The sequence below is a fragment of the Pan troglodytes genome, chromosome 7 (assembly GCF_028858775.2).
Source record: "Pan troglodytes isolate AG18354 chromosome 7, NHGRI_mPanTro3-v2.0_pri, whole genome shotgun sequence".
NCBI classification, from domain to species: domain Eukaryota; kingdom Metazoa; phylum Chordata; class Mammalia; order Primates; family Hominidae; genus Pan; species Pan troglodytes.
In genome coordinates this window covers 136478077-136497438 of record NC_072405.2, presented here as the reverse complement: position 1 = coordinate 136497438, position 19362 = coordinate 136478077, and positions in this window count along the sequence as shown.

Here is a 19362-nt window from a genome sequence, read left to right as displayed (position 1 = left end):
GATGTTTGTTGTTGTTTTGATTTGTTGCTTGTTTATTTTTTGCTCTTTGATGCTATGTAGACACAGCTCATAAAGGTGCAGTTCTTAAAAGCACTTTCTCTAAAACAATGCCTGAGGAAGATGGATGACACACTCGCTTTTTAAAGACACATAAAGAAGCTCTCTTTTACCCATGAAAGGTTTCCTATGATTGTTCAATAAGAATTAGTGGTTCATCCCCAGAACTGGCTTTAATCTTTATTTTGTCCAGGCTCTAAAATCAGCTTTGAGAATACAGGTGAAAGACTTGTATAGAAACCAGTAAGCATGGCAACAATAAAATAAAATTTAAAAAGTTGACAAGCAGGGAAATGAGGAGTGAGGAGGAGGAAGGTGAGTAGGAAATGGAATTTTAGTTATGTTAGTATTGCCAGAACTATTCCATGGTTTTTGCCTACTTATTGCTCTCACACTCACCAAAAAAATGATACCAGATTCTTTAAAACCCACCAGTTGTAAAATTGGTATGAGAATACCAATTATAAAAGATAGTCATGGGAACAGATCTTGTCTTTTTAAAATTTCAGTGAGTACACTGTACAGTATCAGGTGGCAGACAATGTGACTGGCCAATGTACACAATATGAGTGTACATCCCTCTCTTTCCTACCCTCCAGTCCATTCAAAAGAGGGAAGAATCATCAGCTCTCTGGTTCAGAGCTGCTGTGCTGGCAGAGGGTTCCTGACATTACTTTCCATGTACCAGTTACTTTCGTTACCTCGACAGAGTTATGAATCTGTTACACTTGCTCTTTTCCCTAACAAAAATTATCCACCCTTCCTCTATGCCTGCCCATCATTTAGATAGCACTGAACTCCAAATGTTAAAGGCATGGTGGAATGAAAGACATAATGCAGAAAACATTGTATCTACTGCCAGAAAACTCACAACACTTATGAAATGTAGGTTGCTTTATTCAAGCACTTGATTACATTAGTGCCTGCCTGGTCCAAACATAAGGACTGGACATTAAAGGAGAGAGAAAGGATCAAGTGTGGTAGAGAGTTCCACTGGCTTGGTCTCCAGCAGCTCTTTCCTCCCTGGACTTATGCCAGGCCTCAAGGGAAAAAGAAATTTTATTTAGCAGGAACAGAAGACATTAAGGACCCCCAAACAGAAATTCTTTGCATTATATGTGTATGTGGTCATTTACATGTGGCCAGAAATTTGAGAGAAACCCTTTCAGCATTTCTTGAGCTCGTGGAGAAATGATATACATGGCAGCAGAAATCTGGTTTCTGAATTCAGACAGACTTGGATCTGAATTGCAGTTCCTGGTTCACATTTTATGTTTCTGTCACCTGGAACACATTAGTTCATTGCTGTACATTATTTTTCTCATCTACAATGAATTATATGTGTGTGACAGGATGGAGTTTTATTTCTTCTTTATCTTCTTTTCTCATCTTCAAACTTGTGATGACAATAATGATTTTCTTCCAAGTCTTAGCTTTTTTTCTTTTTAAAAATAATTATTCTGCAATGTTTAGAGTACACCTAGTCCCCACATTATGAGTGGGTTGTATTCCAAAGGTTCATTTGTATGTAAGCCATCTACTATGTTCCAATCACTGAACAGATGCTAATTGCTGGGTGCCTTCCAGTTTTAAAAGGCATCTGGCATTTTAGCAGCTCTTATTACAGGCTCCTCCATCCATTGTCGTGCTGCCCATGAAGACAGTGAACAGGGCAAAAACTTACCTCTCCTGAGATTAAGGCTTGAATTTGGGAAAGATTCTTAATAATTTTGAATCCAATCAAATATGTTGCGATAAAAAATTCAAAAACCATCTACACAGTCTTCAGCAAATAGTTTTACTCATGTCCAAAGTATTCCTCAAAGGAAATTGAAAGCCAATTTTTCCATCTCAGACTGTCCACCTGATAAAGACACTCAGGTCTCTACTGGATTAAAACCAGGAAGCTATACTTCTACTTCATGGGCACTGATTTTTTTCAAACAATCACTCATCCATCTCTCTTCTGTCTATGTCTTCGACCCCTCAAACATATAGCAAAACAGAAAATGTCAGGAGTTGATGGAGGTGGGGGGGGTGTGTAGAAAGTATGATTTTCAATAATAAACAGTGAAAGACAATTTAAATAATATGTAGAAGCAGTGCATGCTGGAGAGTGGATAGACTATATCATATGCATCAGGGCTAGAGAAGTTCCTAGCTCAATTAAATAGACCCATGTTACCTAGATATCTTACAGAGATCAGGAAATGGGCTAGGAACTCTGCCCATTACCAAATCTCCACTTGAAGATTGGAGATGGGACTCCAACATTGGACAAATGGGTAGCAGAGTTAAGGGAAATCCGTGTATTATTGGCAAACATCCAATCTAGAGACACCTTATTTTATTCAAGCCTGAGTAGAGAGAGCTAAGAAAATATTGGGCATGTTTTTGCAATTCAAAATGATTTTTAAACATTGTTTCAATGAAATAAACCAAAAAAAGTATCTATTAAATAGAAGTCATATCACAAAGAAAAAATAGACTGAAGTAAAAGAACAGCAGAATAGGGTAAAAACAAAGTTAGGTGAGCTAAAAAAAATTCAAAAACACCAAAATTATAGTAGGAAAATTACAGACCATATTGAAGACAGATGGAGGCAAAAAAAGATAAGACTGTGAAAAAATCAAATCAAGATTGTGGAGAAGATCCTGAGAAATCAAAGACATGAAAATAGAGAGAGGGGGCAAAAGAGAAGATGATTGCACAAGTCTAAGAAAGAGAGAAATATCTTGCCAATATTTGTATAATTGCCATACAGGCATACCTGGTTGTATTGTGCTTTGCTTTGTTGCACTTCGCAGATACGTTTTTACAAATTGAAGGTTTATGGCAACCCTACGTCGAGCAAGTCTATCAGGATCACTTTTCCGATAGCATGTGCTCACTTGTGTGTCTGTGTCACATTTTGGTAATTCTTGAAATATTTCCTTTGTCGTTATTATTATATCTGTTAGGGTGATCTGTGATCACTGATCTTTGATGCTATTATTGTCATTGTTTTGGGGTACCATAAGCCATGCGCATATGAGACAGTGAACTTAATAAATGTGTGTGTTCTGACTGTCCCACCAATGAGTCATTCCCCCATCCCTCTCCCACTCCTCAAGCCTCCCTATTCCCTGATACATAGCTATATTGAAATTAGGCCAATTATAACCCTGCAATGAAGTGTTCTAATGAAAAGAAGAGTTGCACGTCTCTCATTTTAAATCAAAAGCTAGAAATGGTCAAGGCTAGTGAGGAAGATATGGCAAAAGCAGAGATAGGCTGAAAGCTAGGATTCTTGCACCAAACAGCCAAATTGTGAATGCAAAAAAAAAAAAAAGTTCTTGAAGAAAATTAAAAGTGCTACTCCAGTGAACACACAAATGATAAGAAAGTGAAGCAGCCTCAGCCACTGCAGTGGCTCACGCCTGTAATCCCAGCACTTTGGGAGGCCAAGGTGGGTGGATCTCCTGTGGTCAGGAGTTCGAGACCAGCCTGGCAAACATGGTGAAACCCCGTCTCTACTAAAAATACAAAAATTAGCCAGGCATGGTGGCAGGCACCTGTAAGTAATCCCAGCCACTTGGAAGGCTGAGGCAGGAGAACCACTTGAACCCAGGAGGCGGAGGTTGCAGTGTGCCAAGATTGCACCATTGCACTCCAGCCTGGGTGACAAGAGTGAGATGAAAGAAAGACAGAAAGAAAGGGAGGGAGGGAGGAAGGAAGGAAGGAAGGAAGGAAGGAAGGAAGGAAGAAAGGAAGGAAGGAAGGAAGGAAAGGAAGGAAGGGAGGGAAGCAGCCTCATTGCAGATATAAAATTTACATGGTCTGGATAGAAGATTAAACCAGCCATAACATTCTCTTAAGCCAAAGCCTAATCCAGAGCAAGGATCTAACTCTTCAACTCTATGAAGGCTGAGAGAGTTAAGGAAGCTGTAGAAGAAGAGTTGGAAGCTAGAAGAGGTTGGTTCGTGAAGTTTAACGAAAAAAGCCAGCTCCATAACTGATAAAAAGTGCAAGGTGAAACAGCAAGTGCTGATATGGAAGCTGCCGTAAGTTATCCAGAAGATCTAACTAAGATAATGACGTAGGTGGTTGCACTAAACAACAGGTTTTCAATGTAGATAAAACAGCCTTAGAGTGGAGGAAGATGTCATCCAGGACTTTCACAGCTAGAGAGCAAACAATGCCTGGCTTCAAAGGTCCAAAAGACAGGCTGACTCTCTCACTGGGGGCTAATCCAGCTGATGACTTTAAGTTGAAGCCAATCTCCATTTACCATTCCAAAAATGTAGAACCCTTAAAAATTATGCTAAATCTACCCTGCCTATGCTCTATAAATGGAAGAACAATGCCTAAATGACAGCACATTTATTTACAGCATAGTTTACTAAATATTTTAAGCCTACTGTTGAGACCTACCACTCAGGAACAAAGATTTATTTTAAAATATTACTGCTTATTTGCAATGCATCCAGTCACCTAAGAGCTCTGATGAAGATGCACAAGGAAATGAATTTGGTTTCATGCCTGCTAATGCAATATCCATTCTTCAGTCCAGGGATCAAGGAGTAATTTTTACTTTCAAGTCTTGTTATTTAAGAAATTTATTTCATAAGGCTATAGTTTCCAAAAACAGTGATTCCTCTGATGGATCTAGGTGAAGTAAATTGAAAATCTCAAGGATAGAATTCACCCTTCTAGATGCCATTATGAACATTTGTGATTAATTTTAAAATATCAACATTACCAGGAGTTTGGAAGAAGTGGATTCCAATCCTCATGGATGAGGGGTTCAAGATTTTAGTGAAGGAAGCAACTGCAGATGTGGTGGAAACAGCAATAGAACTAGAATTAGAAGTGGAGCCTGAAGATGTGATTAAATTGCTGCAATCTCATAATAAAACTGGAACAAGTGAGGAGCTGCTTCATATAGTTGAGCAAAGAAAGTGATGGAATCTACTCCTGGAGAAGATGCTGTGAACACTGTAGAAATGACAGCAAAGGATTTACAATAGTACATAATCTTAGTTGACAAAGCAGCTGTATGGTTTGAGAGGATCAACTTAACTTTTGAGAGAAATTCTACTGTAGTTAAAATGCTACCATTGTGGAAGTCAGTGTGGCGATTCCTCAGGGATCTAGAACTAGAAATACCATTTGACCCAGCCATCCCATTACTGGGTATATACCCAAATGACTATAAATCATGCTGCTATAAAGACACATGCACACGTATGTTTATTGCGGCATTATTCACAATAGCAAAGACTTGGAACCAACCCAAATGTCCAACAATGATAGACTGGATTAAGAAAATGTGGCATATATACACCATGGAATACTATGCAGCCATAAAAAATGATGAGTTCATATCCTTTGTAGGGACATGGATGAAATTGGAAACCATCATTCTCAGTAAACTATCGCAAGAACAAAAAACCAAACACCGCATATTCTCACTCATAGGTGGGAATTGAACCATGAGATCACATGGACACAGGAAGGGGAATATCATACTCTGGGGACTGTGGTGGGGAGGGGGGAGGGGGGAGGGATAGCATTGGGAGATATACCTAATGCTAGATGACGAGTTAGTGGGTGCAGCGCACCAGCATGGCACATGTATACATATGTAACTAACCTGCACAATGTGCACATGTACCCTAAAACTTAAAGTATAATAAAAAAAAATGCTATCAAACAGTATAACATGCTACAGAGAAATCTTTTGTGAAAAAAGAAGTCTATTAATGCAGCAAATTTCATTGTCTTATTTTAAGAAACTGCTACAGCCACCCCAACCTTCAGTAGCCACCACATTTATTGGTCAGCAGACATCAACATCAAGGCAAGACCCTCCACCAGCAAAATGATTGCAACCTGCTGAAGGCTCAGATGAGTGCTAGCATTTTTTTTTAGTAATGAAGTATTTTTAAAATTAAGTTATGTACGTTGCTTTTTTAGACAAAATGCTATTGCACACTTAATAGACTACAGTATAGTATAAACTTTTATCTGCACTTAGAAACCAAAGAATTCTTGTGATTCACTTTATTATGATATTTGCTTTATTGTGGTAGTTTGAAACTGAACTCACAATATCTCTGATGTATGCCTGAACCTGAAAAGGAAATCAGTAAGTGCAACAAGCAGTGATAGAGTATTTAAGAGATCTGCTCCGAGCCAAAGACCTAAGTATGCAGATGGAAGGATGTCACTAAGAAAAATCGGAGTCACACATGCATACACATGGAGACACACCCTGGCAGAAACATAAATTTCAAGTGTGAAGAAAAACATTCACAAATACCTACACAGAAGGAAAAAAAAAGTATTCTTTCCATGGGAAGAAAAAGTAGACTGGCTTCTTTTTTATAATACAATACTTCTCTTATAACAGGATACTGATCTATAAAATATAAGCCAAATACTGTTAAGAAAAGTTAACCACTAATAAGCCAGGTGTGGTGGCTCATGCCTGTAATCCCAGCACTTTGGGAGGCCCAGGAGGGTGGATCACTTGAGGCCAGGAGTTCGAGACCAGCCTGGTCAACATGGCAAAACCCCATCTTTACTAAAAATACAAAAATTAGCTGGGCATGATGGCGCATGCCTGTAATCCCAGCTACTCAGAAGGCTGAGGCACAAGAATGGCTTGAATCCAGGAGGCAGAAGTTGTAGTGAGCTGAGATTGTACCACTGCACTCCAGCTTAAGTGACAGAGTGAGACTCTGTCTCAAAAAAAAAAAAAAAAAAAATTAACCATGATTAAAATCTCAGGTTCTAAGGACTTAGTAACATTAAATGCTACACAAAATGAAATTCATGAGTCAAATACTTAGCTCACTTTTAATATAAGAAAGCATTTTTTCTTTTTATTATAACATATGCAAATAATTTAAGAATAATCCTTATGGCCTCTCATGCTGCTACATTGTACTAGACTTTAATTAAAATTTCCTTTTTCTTCCTCCCTCATCTGTATTTCAAAGATGACTTAGTTATGTCTTTTTATTGAATCAATATAATCTTGACCCTCTTCATGCTAAATAGAAAGCAAATGTCTCTCTTAAGAGTTCCCTAGTGTGTCTTTCACTCGGGGTTTCAGTAAATTCAGAGGCCATTAATAATGTCGCCTAGCAGTTTGTTAAGCATTTCTTCATGTTCACGATTTTTATGAAGAGCATATGAAACTCTGTCTACCTCCTTGTTCTCCACAACTTTTAGTCTTTCCCAAACTGGATGAATATACAGTTTTTGGTGTCGTCAAACTCTCCTGTCTCAATTTATTGTTTTCTCGGTCTCCTAGTTTATTGGTGGATCATACTTTTACTAAACTCTATTAAATAATGGCTCAAAGAATAGGCTGCCCTGTACCAGGGCTAATGAGAAAGGGCACAGTCTCTTTAGAGATCTGGTTTCCAGCATCTTTTTATCCAACTACAGAGACTGTTTCTTTGGGAGAGAATGCTGTGTGCAGATTAGTTCTTCTGCACTGTGTTCTGAGCTGAAGATGGCCTTTCCCTGGATTAGTGCACTGCAGTAGGGGGAAAATATAATTAACTGCACAGCATATGTCCTTAATGGTTTGATAAAGGACCACAAGAAGCATAGTGAAGAAGATGAGTGTGGAAAGAATTCCTTTTTATTAAACCTGGCGGGGGAGAAGGTTTAAGATATTCATTTCCATAGATAAACAAGCCAAAGGAAAAGAACATCTGCTGGGAAGGGCTTCTCCAACATACAGCAGATGTGTTTCAACAACAAAGCATATCCTAGAAGCATTTCAGGATTTAATTATTTAGCTATTTCATTGAGCTGAGGAGCAGGGGGGTGGGGAGGTTGAGGAAGCATATTGTAAATTTACTGAGCCTGGAAATTCAATTCCAAATGTAGTTTAAGCCTCCACATGCTGGCATTTCTCTCGAAACATATGCTAACTGCTTTTTGATACACAGACCCCAACTGCATTCATTCATTTCACCCCACATGTGGAATGGCTATGGCTGCAAATCATTCTCTCCATCATCCCTCCCCCAATGATATACCCCCATTTGTCTCCTGCATTTTTGTAACAACCTTCCATCTTCTTTCACTGACTTCAGTTTTACCCTGTTTGAAACTCTTGTCCTTATACCCTGTTTGAAACTCTTGTCTTTCTAAAATGCAAATCTGATCATTGTATCCATAAAACAAGAAAGGGAGGAGATGTGGCCTGAGAGATTAAGGAATGGCTAGTCCAAAGCAAAGGAAAATTGATAAGGGAAATGAAGATGGAGTAAAATGCAAAAAACAACAGAGGCTGTCTATAAATTAGCCAAAGGGCTCAGAAAGAAGAGAACAGTTCTGAATTAAGTGCAATACACATGGTCAGACTCCAGCTCTCCTGGGCAGTGCCTTCTCTTAGAAATGATCCAGGTTTTGTGGGGATATATCAGGAAAGAAGACCATGTAATTCTATGTGTGGTTGCCTGAAAGGGTGGCCAAATGAAGAACAAAACAGTCTGATTATAGCAGCCCAAGAGAAGCCAGAACAACCTGATCTGGCCTCCTTTTCATTGTTCTCTACTGCCCACGGTATAAAAGTCTAAAATTCTCAGTGCGGTAAACCAGAACTTCCTGTTCTCTCTTTAGACCCTTCTTCCAAGTTTCTCCTGTGTACTCTGCACTTTAACAAATATTTTTATTTCCCCAAATATATGCCATCTCTATGATTTGCCTGTCTTCTCTCTTCATGGGTTTCCTCAGAATGTCTTGACTACATAGTAAATTCTTGCGAATACCCTAAAGTTGCTTTAGATGTCTTCTCTCTGAAGACTTCGTTGCTCACCTACTCATCGAATCTGTCAGCAATAATCCCACAATCACATTTCATAAGGCCTGGCATTTCACTCTATGTTTAGCAGTTATCCTTTTGTTTTTTAATTTTTTTCATAAATAGAATATAAACTTTTTGAGATCATAACGTGCGCAATTTATGTTTATTAAATGCATAAATGGTGAGTTCGGTATTGCAAAGTCCAGTGTAACCAAGTTGCATAGCATGGGGGTCGGGTGGGGAGGCGAGGATATGCAGAAGCATGTCTTCCCCTCTAACTTATCAGAGTAACAGCGGCGGCCCAGAAACAATGTGGTTTGGGTCTAAGACAGTGGCACACATATCCCATTCCCTGTATTTTCTTTTTTTTTTCTTTTTCTTCTTCTTCTTCTTTTTTTTTTTTTTTTTTCAGAGATGGAGTCTTGCTCTGCTGCCCAGGTTGGAGTGCAGTAGCATGATCTCAGCTCACTGCAACCTCCGTATCCCAGGTTTTAGCAATTCTCCTGCCTCAGCCTCCTGAGTAGCTGGGACTACAGGCGCACACGGCCACGCCCGGCTAATTTTCTGTATTTTAGTGGAGACAGAGTTTCACTGTGTTGCCCAGGCTGGTCTTGAACTCCTAAGCTCAGGCAATCCACCCACCTCGGCCTCCCAAAGTGCTAGGATTACAAGTGTGAGCCACTGCGCCTGGCCTATTTTTTTTCTTTCAGTCACTATTTTAGTGATGATGCTCTTTAGTTGAGACTCATCTAATTTAAGCAAAAACATCCAGAGTTAGTTGACCTTCAAACAGAGATTGATCAAAAGTCCACAATAAGAGTTTAGGATTCAGTTTCTCCTCATCCCCTCTTGGTTGTTTTTTGTTTGTTTGTTTGTTTATTTTGATGCTGGCTTCATGCTCAGGCTCCCTGGAGAAGCCCGTGGCAGCTTCAGGTACAGTGTGCCTTCATTGTTGGCTAACCCAAAAGATGAGAGAGCCTGTCTCTTACTTGGAAGTCCCCACAGAAGGTTTATTGCTCTGATCACAACATGAAACCATCTCCAAAATGGTCATCATCACCAAGTGAATGTGAAGTACTCATTGATAAGGCTCAAATCACAGGTTCACCTCTGTAGCTTGCTCCATTCAGAATGTGTAGACAGAAAGTGAAGAACAAAGTTGTTCCTTACAGATAAGAAAACGATATAATTTTTTGAACAAACTAGGACACATTTGAGGGTTAAAGGGGAGACTTAATAATTAAACTAGGGCATAAACATGAACTGCACTGTCCAGGAAACCAGGATCCATCCTCATTCTACCCATTGGAAAAGGAGAACACCATTACCAGGGTTAATAAACATTGTTAGGCAACAATAACACACAGCCACAAGGGTCATGCCACATGGAGTCATAGCTACATACATATATGTAGCTATGATTGCTTCAGCTGGACAAAGTGTTTTAAAACTTTTATTTTCTGTAAGTTCACAGAAAGAACTCTTTACTGCTTTGATAAAACGTATTACTAGTTCTAACTAGTGGATAGCTTTGGTTAATCTCTTCACTGATCAGGCCTCTGTTCTCTCATCTCTTGAACATGGGTGTTGGACTGGGACTCATTAGCATTCTCTCTGGCTCTTTAGTTCCCTGGGATGCCATTATGATTCTAGGGCAGAGGCAAGGCTAAATTCAGTTTGATTGGCAGATGATTGACTCTTGAGACAGACTGTATCACACACTTATAAGTGCTTGATTCCATGTGGCAGATTTGATATTTTTAAAGCTGTAACAACAACTATAACAACAGCAACAACTATCATGTATCAGTGCTTACTTTCTGCCAGCAACACTAATGAGCTCTTTATATCGTATTTCATTTATTCTTACCCAACTAAATGAGAGAAGCATTAGTACCCCCATTTTATAGATAAGGAAGCTGTCACTTTCACCAGCCGTTCAGCGAATACTTATTGAATGCATGTAAGGCTGAGTTCTAGGAATTGAGGAAATAGTGATGAACAAGACAGTCCAGGTCTTAGACTTCACACAATTTACATGAAGCCATTAGGGCTTAATCATGAAGATGGAATCACAACAAATGATATTAAATAAGGCATTATTCAACCTTACACAATTGTGGGAGTTGCTGGGAATATACAGTTTTTAAAAACCATCAGAATAGAACTTAATCAGCTCTTGAGTGAGTGAAAGAGTGGAAATAGGCAAGTCTGGCTCCCAGAATGGTATAGAAGCCTGGATCTTGGTGGCTGCCCCCCTCTGGGAGTTCAAAGAGTGGCACCTGGTAGGAGCCTGTGGTTGTCATTGGTCTGCAGGGCAGGACGTCAGAAGGAGGCCTTGACATGGAGTGAGGAAAAGAGATGACAAGCTGGAAACTACTGGCCTCTTTGCATCTGTCCCTCACCTCTTCTAACTAATGATGACCTTTGGAGAACATCGGCTGCCACTTCACTCTCACCTCTCAAATCTCATGCAGGAGGTTCTGACGGCCAACCAAATGCAGCCTCAACTCACCCTCAGCTTAGCTAAATTGACAAAGGACAAGACCACTGTGGGAAGAGTTGGGCGGTGGCAAATTAGAGAAACGGACAATGAGCAAACAATAAAATGAAGATGAAAACATCAGATACCAATGTGTTGAGAATTACAGTATGATGCTATGATCAAGAGTCACTGCTGGCTACTTTAGAAGGGGGCTGGGAAATTTTTCAGAGCTGGCAAATGAAAAAGCAGAAATTCAGTCCTGAACAGTGTGACTCTGGAGCCAATTCCTTTATTTTATACACAGCTTCTATGTGAACTTGAATGACGATGATAATTCTCTGGAAATGAAGGGTATGTCTTTACAAGGACAGATTTTCAGGCATCTTCTCAGAACAACTGGATCAGAACCTCAAGGTACTGGAACTTGTGGTTTTAACAAGTACCTGGGGTGATATTTAGCAGAACAGACCAGTTTAGAGAACACTGCACCAGCGCTTCACAAAGGAGTAATGAATTCCTGAAATGCATTGCTCACAAGTTCCTGAAGAGACGATCAAATCATCCCTGGGTGAGTTTGAACAACTAACCCTTCAGTAAACAACCAAACGTACTAAGCAAGCGCACCACAGAGACAACTGTATAGCTTGGCTGTGACTTTAGCTGTAACAGAGAAGTCTCTTTTATGTGCCATTTTGTCTGGAATAGCACACAAGCACCAGTAACATGCATACACATACCATCAACTTCTCTGATTAATAATAACTATATATGTGTGTAGGTGTGTGCATAAAAACTGTGTGTGTGTGTGTGTGCACGTGTGCATGTGTACGTGTTCAGAAAGCAGAGCCTGCAAAGATTTTTAACTCCTCGAAGGTACTTAAAAAGCACTGTGTTTAGACACCTCAGCAACTCCCTCATACACCTGGGAGAGACATGTGAATAAAAATGTGCTTCATTCATCTGGAAAGGCTTTCAGGCTTTAGAAACACAGTCTGAAAGGCGAAACTTCACCCACAGCAATAGGAATCTGTCAACATGAATGGAAACGTTCACTTTTCCCAATGCTGAGGGCTTCCAGGGGGATTAATTGTTTAATATTCACAAAGGACTTTGAAGATAAAAAGGCTCACATAAAGGCTGAAAATGAACACTCGCTTTATTTGCTTTTCTCATCCTGTAGTTGAATCTGCAGGGCCGCCATGTCTTTGAAGCAGCTCCAAGATTATAATAATGATGACCACCCTTGGAGTTAGGAGAACAGAGTAATCAGGGAGGAATAACTTAACTTCAGCTATAATTTTAACAGCAAAAGTAAGGACTTTGGGACCAAACAGAATCCTGACTCTATGACCTGCCAGCTGTGTGACCTTGGGCAAGTTCCTTACCCTCTCTGAGATGCTAGTTTGTCAGCTGAAAACTGAGATAATTATAGCTACCTGGTTATTGTTAGATTAGAGGTGATTTAAAGGATTTAGGTAAGTACGTCGCTAGTATTTGTGCAATTATAACATTGTTGCTACTGCCAATGTTAGAGGAATATTAATGAATAAGGTTTCCAATGTTTGATGCTGCAAAAGCCAATATTGATCCTAATTAAATACAAAAATTAAAGAGTAGGAACAAACCAAGCTGACAGGCAAAAAATGTGTTGAATCATTTGTGCATATGTATGTGTGTCTAGTAGAGGATTCTGCTAGTATTTACTCAAGATTATTAAATAACTTTAAGTAGTCCTTTATTCCATAATTGCTTTATATTCCCGCTAATATCCCAACTAATTTCTTTAATATAGCTCTGCTATCAACTCTCACTCAGACCCTTGTTGCCATCTTCAGTGTTTCTGCAGTGTTTCTCAAGGTTGAGAATTTAAAGACTTCCGTGAATCCATATGAGAAGCTTTGCAATAAATGGAGACTCTGGCATATCATGACCCTGAGCTATAAAAGGCTGTCAAAAGAGAAACTTAGGTTTTGAAACTAACCCTGTCTCCATCTCGTTTAGACACTGGGGGTCATCTTTCAATTTTTTTCAATGTGGAGCACTCCAGGTAAGGAAGTGGAAGATGGCAGGGAGAAGCTGGAGAACTACAGTGTTTACTCGGCTTTGAATAATATCTGGATTTAATCTAGGTGGGCACTCACCAATCGCCACTGCTCAACCCCTAATATATTATCTTCTTGGGTTTGAGGCTGCTTCCTTGATAAACATCAAGAAAGTAATGACTGTGGCCTAGGATTCCCCCCACCGTGCCAATCACAGCAGCTCTGTGAATATAGTAGTTATGCACATATGGATGTTAAGCCAGACTGCCATGGAGAGAAAAAGAAAATCAAAGGTCGCCAATAGGTCCATTTTCTCAAGTTTGAAAAACATTGGTTTATCATGTACTGGCTTATAGTATAAGCCACCCAGCTACTGTGATGGGTACAGATTAGGCAACTTGGCATCTTTAGAACATGATGCCTGAAAGTTTGCGCAGTTATGGCTCTTCAGAAGTCAGGAAAGAGTTCTTTTAAAAAAGAATAGAAGCCAAGAATTTCTCTGTGGTCTCCTTTGTAGATTGTCATGTTACAGGAAGGAGTGGAAAATAGGTGGTTTGAGAAGGTAGTTTACAAAATCTTGTTTAAAAAATTCTCCCTCTCTGAGTCGGGCTTAGAAAAATTACAGGGACACAATAATTGATGTGTATGTGGGGTATGGGGAGGTTCTCATCCAGGAACAATATTAATGATAGATAGTTCACCAAAAAACTACCTAATTGTTGGCAATCCAGGAGAAAAAAAAGATTCAATTAGGATGCAGAAGATGAGTTTCAGTACTACCTTTAACATTAATTAGCTCTGTGATGTTAGGAAACTCAATTAAACTTTGCTGGCCTTTTAAAAAATTTTTCTTTGTTTGTTTTTCATCTGTAAATTGAGATGGCAAAAGAAATTTCAACTAGACAACTTATTAAATTTTGACAAGGATTCTTTTGCATACAAATATTTTTCTCCAAGGACGAAACTCTAATTAGCTTCCCAGTATTCCTTTTTTTTTTTTTTTTTTTTTTTGAGACAGAGTCTAGTTCTGTCACCCAGGCTGGAGTGCAGTGGCGCCATCTGGGCTTACTGCAAGCTCCGCCTCCCGGGTTCACGCCATTCTCCTGCCTCAGCCTCAGAAATCAGAGACACACACAGAGAAACAAAGACACAGGTGTCAACAGATTTCTTTATTTTTTTCAACTTTTATTTTAGATTTAGGGGGTACATGTGCAGGTTTATTAATTGGGTATTTAATATAAGGCTGAAGTTTGGGGTATGAATGATCTCATCAAGCAGGTACTGAGCATAGTACTCAACAGTTAGTTTGTTAACGCTTTCCCCGCTCCCTCCCTCCCCTCTCTAGTAGTCCCCAGTGTCTACTGTTGCCTTCTTTATGTCTATGAATACCAAACGTTTAGCTCCCACTTATAAGCAAGATCACTCATATTTGGTTTTCTGTTCTTCCATTAATTTGCTTAGAATAATGGCCTTCAGCTGCATCCATGTTACTGTAAAAGACATGATGATTTTGCTCTTTTTTTCTTTTTCTTTTTTTTTGAGATGGAGTTTCACCCTACTTGTCCAGGCTGAAGTGCAGTGGCACGATCTTGGCTCACTCCAACCTCTGCCTCCCGAGTTCAAGCAATTCTCTTGCCTCAGCCTCCTGAGTAGCTGGGATTACAGGCATGCACAACCACACCTGGCTAATTTTTGTATTTTTGTAGAGACAGGGTTTCACCATGTTGGCCAGGCTGGTCTTGAACTCCTGACCCCAGGTGATCTGCCCACCTCTGGCTCCCAAAGTGCTGGGATTACAGGCGTGAGCCACCATGCATGGCCAATTTTGTTCCTTTTTATGGCTGTGTAGTATTCCATGGTGTATATATGTCACATTTTCTTTATCCAATCTACCATTCATAGGCACCTAGGTTGATTCCATGTCTTTGCCATTGTGATTAGTGCTGTGATGAACACACGAGTGCATTTGTTTTTTTGTAGAATAATTTGATTTCTTTTGGATATATACCTACTAATGGGATTGCTAGGTTGAATGGTAGCTCTGTTTCAAGTCCTTTGAGAAATCTCCAAACTACTTTCTACCACAACTAAAGTAATTTGCACTCCCACTGACAGTGTATAAGTGTTCCTTTTTCTCCACAGCCTCACCAAAATCTGCTGGGGTTTTTTTAATTTTATTTTTTAAATTATAGCCATTCTGACTGGTATGAGATGGCATCTCATGGTTTTGATTTGCATTTCTCTAATAATTAGAGATGTGGAGCATTTTTTTCATATGTTTATTGGCCACTTGTATGTCTTCCTTAAATGTCTGTTTAAGTGCCATATGGATTCTGGATATTCAACCTTCGTTGGATGCATAGTTTGCAAATATTTTCTCCCATTCTGTGGGTTGTCTGTTTATTCTGTTGATAGTCTATTTGGTGTGTGGGAGCCCCTTAGTTTAATTAGGCCCCACTTGTCAGTTTTTGTTTTTATTGCAATTGCTTTTGAGGACTTCATCATAAATGCTTTGCCAAGGCCAATTCCAGGATGGTGCTTCCTAGCTTTTCTTCTAGGATTCTTGTAGTTTGAGTTCTTACATTTGAACCTTTAATCCATCTTGAGTTAATTTTTGGAGATGATAAAAGGTAGGGGTCCAGTTTTATTCTTCTGCATGTGGCTAGCCAGCGATCCCAGCACCATTTATTGAACAGGGAGTCCTCTATCCATCAGTTATCTTTGCCAACTTTTTCAAAGATCAGATAAATGTAAGTGTGAAGCTTTATTTCTGGGTTGTCTATTTTATTCCATTGGTCTGTGTTTCTGGTTTTGTATCTGTACCATACTGTTTAGTTACTGTAGCCTCGTAGAATAGTTTGAAGTCAGGTAATGTGATGCCTCTGGCTTTATTCTTTTTGCTTAGAATTGCTTTGGTTATTTGAGCGCTTTTGTGGTTACATATGAATTTTAGAATAGTTTTTCTCCAATTCTTTGAAAAATAATGTTGGTACTTTGATAGTAATAACATTGAATCTACAAGATGGCTTTGGGGAGTATGGCCATTGTAATGATATTGATTCTTGCGATCGGTAACTATGGACTTTTCTCCATTTTTTTGTCACCTTTTTTTTTTTTGCAGTATTTTGTAGTTCTCCTTGTAGAGATCTTTTACCTCCTTGGTTGATGTTTTCCTAGGTATTTTATGTTTTTGTATGGCTACTGTAAATGGGATTATAGTCTTGTTTTGGCTCTCTGCTTGAATATTATTGTGCATAGAAATGCTACTAGTTTTTGTACATTGATTTTGTATTCTGAAAGTTTACTGAAGTTGCAGGAGCGTTTTGGTGGAACCCTTAGGGTTTTTTTCTAGGTATAAAATCATATTGTCTATGAAGAGAAATAGTTTGACCTCTTCTCTTCCTATTTGGATGCCTTTTATTTCTTTCTCTTGCTTGATTTCTCTGGCTAGCACATTCAGTACTATGTTGAATAGGAGTCATGAGAGTTGGCATCCTTGTCTTGTTCTGGTTCTCCAGGGGAATGCTTCCAGATTTTACCTGTTCAGTATGATGTTGGCTTTGGGTTTCTCATAGATGGCTCTTTTGATGTTCCTTTGATGCTTAGTTTCTTGAGGATTTTATTATGAAAATAAGTTGGATTTAATCAAAAGCTTTATCTGCATCTTTTGAGATAATCATGTAGTTTTGTTTATAATTCTGTTTATGTGGTAAATCACATTTATTGTTTCGTGTGTGTTGAACCAGCCTTTCATCCCAAGAATAAAGCCTACTTGATCATAGTGAATTAAGTTTTTGATGTGCTGTTGATTTTGATTTGCTAGTATTCTGTTGAGGATTTTCACATCTATGTTCATCAGGGATCTTGGCCTGTAATTTCCTTTTTTGTTGCATCTTTGTCAGCTTTTGGTGTCAGGGTAATGCTGGCTTCATAGACTGAGTCAGAGAGGAGTCCCTCCTTCTTGATTTTTGTTTTTTTTTTTTTGAAATAGTTTCAGTAGTGTTAGTGCCAGCTCTTCTTTGTACATCTGGTAGAATTTGGCTATGAATCCATCTGGTCCAGGGCTTTTTTTGGTTGGTAGGTCTTTTTATTAATGGTTCAATTTTGGAACTTGATATTGGTATGTTCAGTGTTTAAATATCTTCCTGATTGAATCATGGGAAATTGTGTGTTTCCAGGGATTTACTCATTTCCTTTAGATTTTCTAATTTGTAAGTATAACTGTTCATAATGGTCTCTGCAGATCTTTTGTATTTCTGTGGGATCAATTTTAACATAACCTCTATGTTCTGACTGTATGTATATCTATGTTCACCTGTATGTATCTGACTGTGCTTATTTGCATCTTTTCTCTTTTTTTCTTTGTTAATCTAGCAACCAGTCTATCAATCTAGTTGATTCTTCCAAATAAGCAACATTTGGTTTCATTGATTCTTTGTATGTATTTTGGGGTCTCAATTTTGTTCAGTTCCACTCTGATTTTAGTTATTTCTTTTCTTCTGCTAGCTTTGGGGTTAGTTTGTTCTTTTTTTCCTAGTTCCTCTGGCTACTATGTTAGATAGTTAATTTGAGATCTTTCTGTTTTCTTGATTAAAGTGTTTAGTGCTACAAACTTCCCTCTTAACACTGCTTTATGTATATCTCAAAGAGTTTGGTAAGTTTGTCTCTATTTTTATTAACTTCAAATAAATTTTTGATTTCTGCCTTAATTGTATTGTTCATCCAAGAGCTAGTCTGGAGCAAGATGTTTAATTTCTATGTTCTTGTGTAATTTTGAAAGGTCTTCTTGGTATTGATGTTTCTTTTTATTGCACTGTGGTCTAACTGTGTGCTTGATATGATTTCAACTGTTTTGAATTTATTGAGATTCCATTTATGCCTCAGAATATAGTTGATTTTAGAATGTGTTTCATGCACCAATGAGAAGAATGTATTCTGTGGTTGCTGGGTGGACTATTCTGTAGATGTCTGTTAGGTCCAGTTGTTCAAGTGTCAAGTTTAAGTCCAGAATTTCTTTGTTAGTTTTCTGCCTTGATGATCTATCTAATGCTCTCAGTGGTGTATTGAAGTCCTCCAGTATTATTGTGTGGCATTTTAGGTCTAGAAGTACTTGCCTTATGAACAAGTACTTGTCTTATAACAAAGTACTTAACTTTGTCTTCTCCAATGTTGGGTGCATTATGTTTATAATAGTTATATCTTTTTGTTGAATTGAACCATTTATCATTTTGTAAATCCTTCTTAGTCCTTTTTTACTGTAGTTGGTATAAAGTCTGTTTTACTGAAATAAGAATAGTGACCCATCTCTTTTTTGCTTTCAATTTGCATGGTAAATCCTTCTCCAATTCTTTACTTTGAGCCTATGGGTGTTGTCACATATGAGATAGGTCTCTTGAAGACAGCACACAGATGGGTCTTGTTTTCTTATCCAGCTTATTCCTCTATGCCTTTTAAGTTGAACATTTAGACCATTTACACTGAAGGTTAATATTGAAATGAGTTTTTGATCCTATTGTGTAGTTGTTAGCTGAATGCTTTGTAGTTTCTGTTATGTGGTTGCTTTATACTATAAGGTTTATAGGATCTGTTGGACTATATACTTAAGTGTGTTGTTGTGATAGCAGGTATCATTCTTGCATTTACATGTTTAGAATTTCCTTAAAAACCTCTTGTAAGGCTGGTCTAGTAGTAACAAATTCCCTTAACGCTTGCCTATCTGAAAAATATTTTATTTCTCCTTTGCTTATGAAGCTTCATTTGATGGTATATGAAAATCTTGGCTGGAATTTCTTTCCCTTAAGAATGCTGAAAATAGGCCTCTACTCTCTCCTGGCTTGTAAGGTTTCTGCTGAGAAATCCACGTTAGCCTGATGGAGTTCCCTTTGTACATGATATGCCATTTCTTTCTAGCTGTCTTTAAGATTATTTCTTTAGTTTTGGCTTTGGGCAGTCTGATGATGTTTAT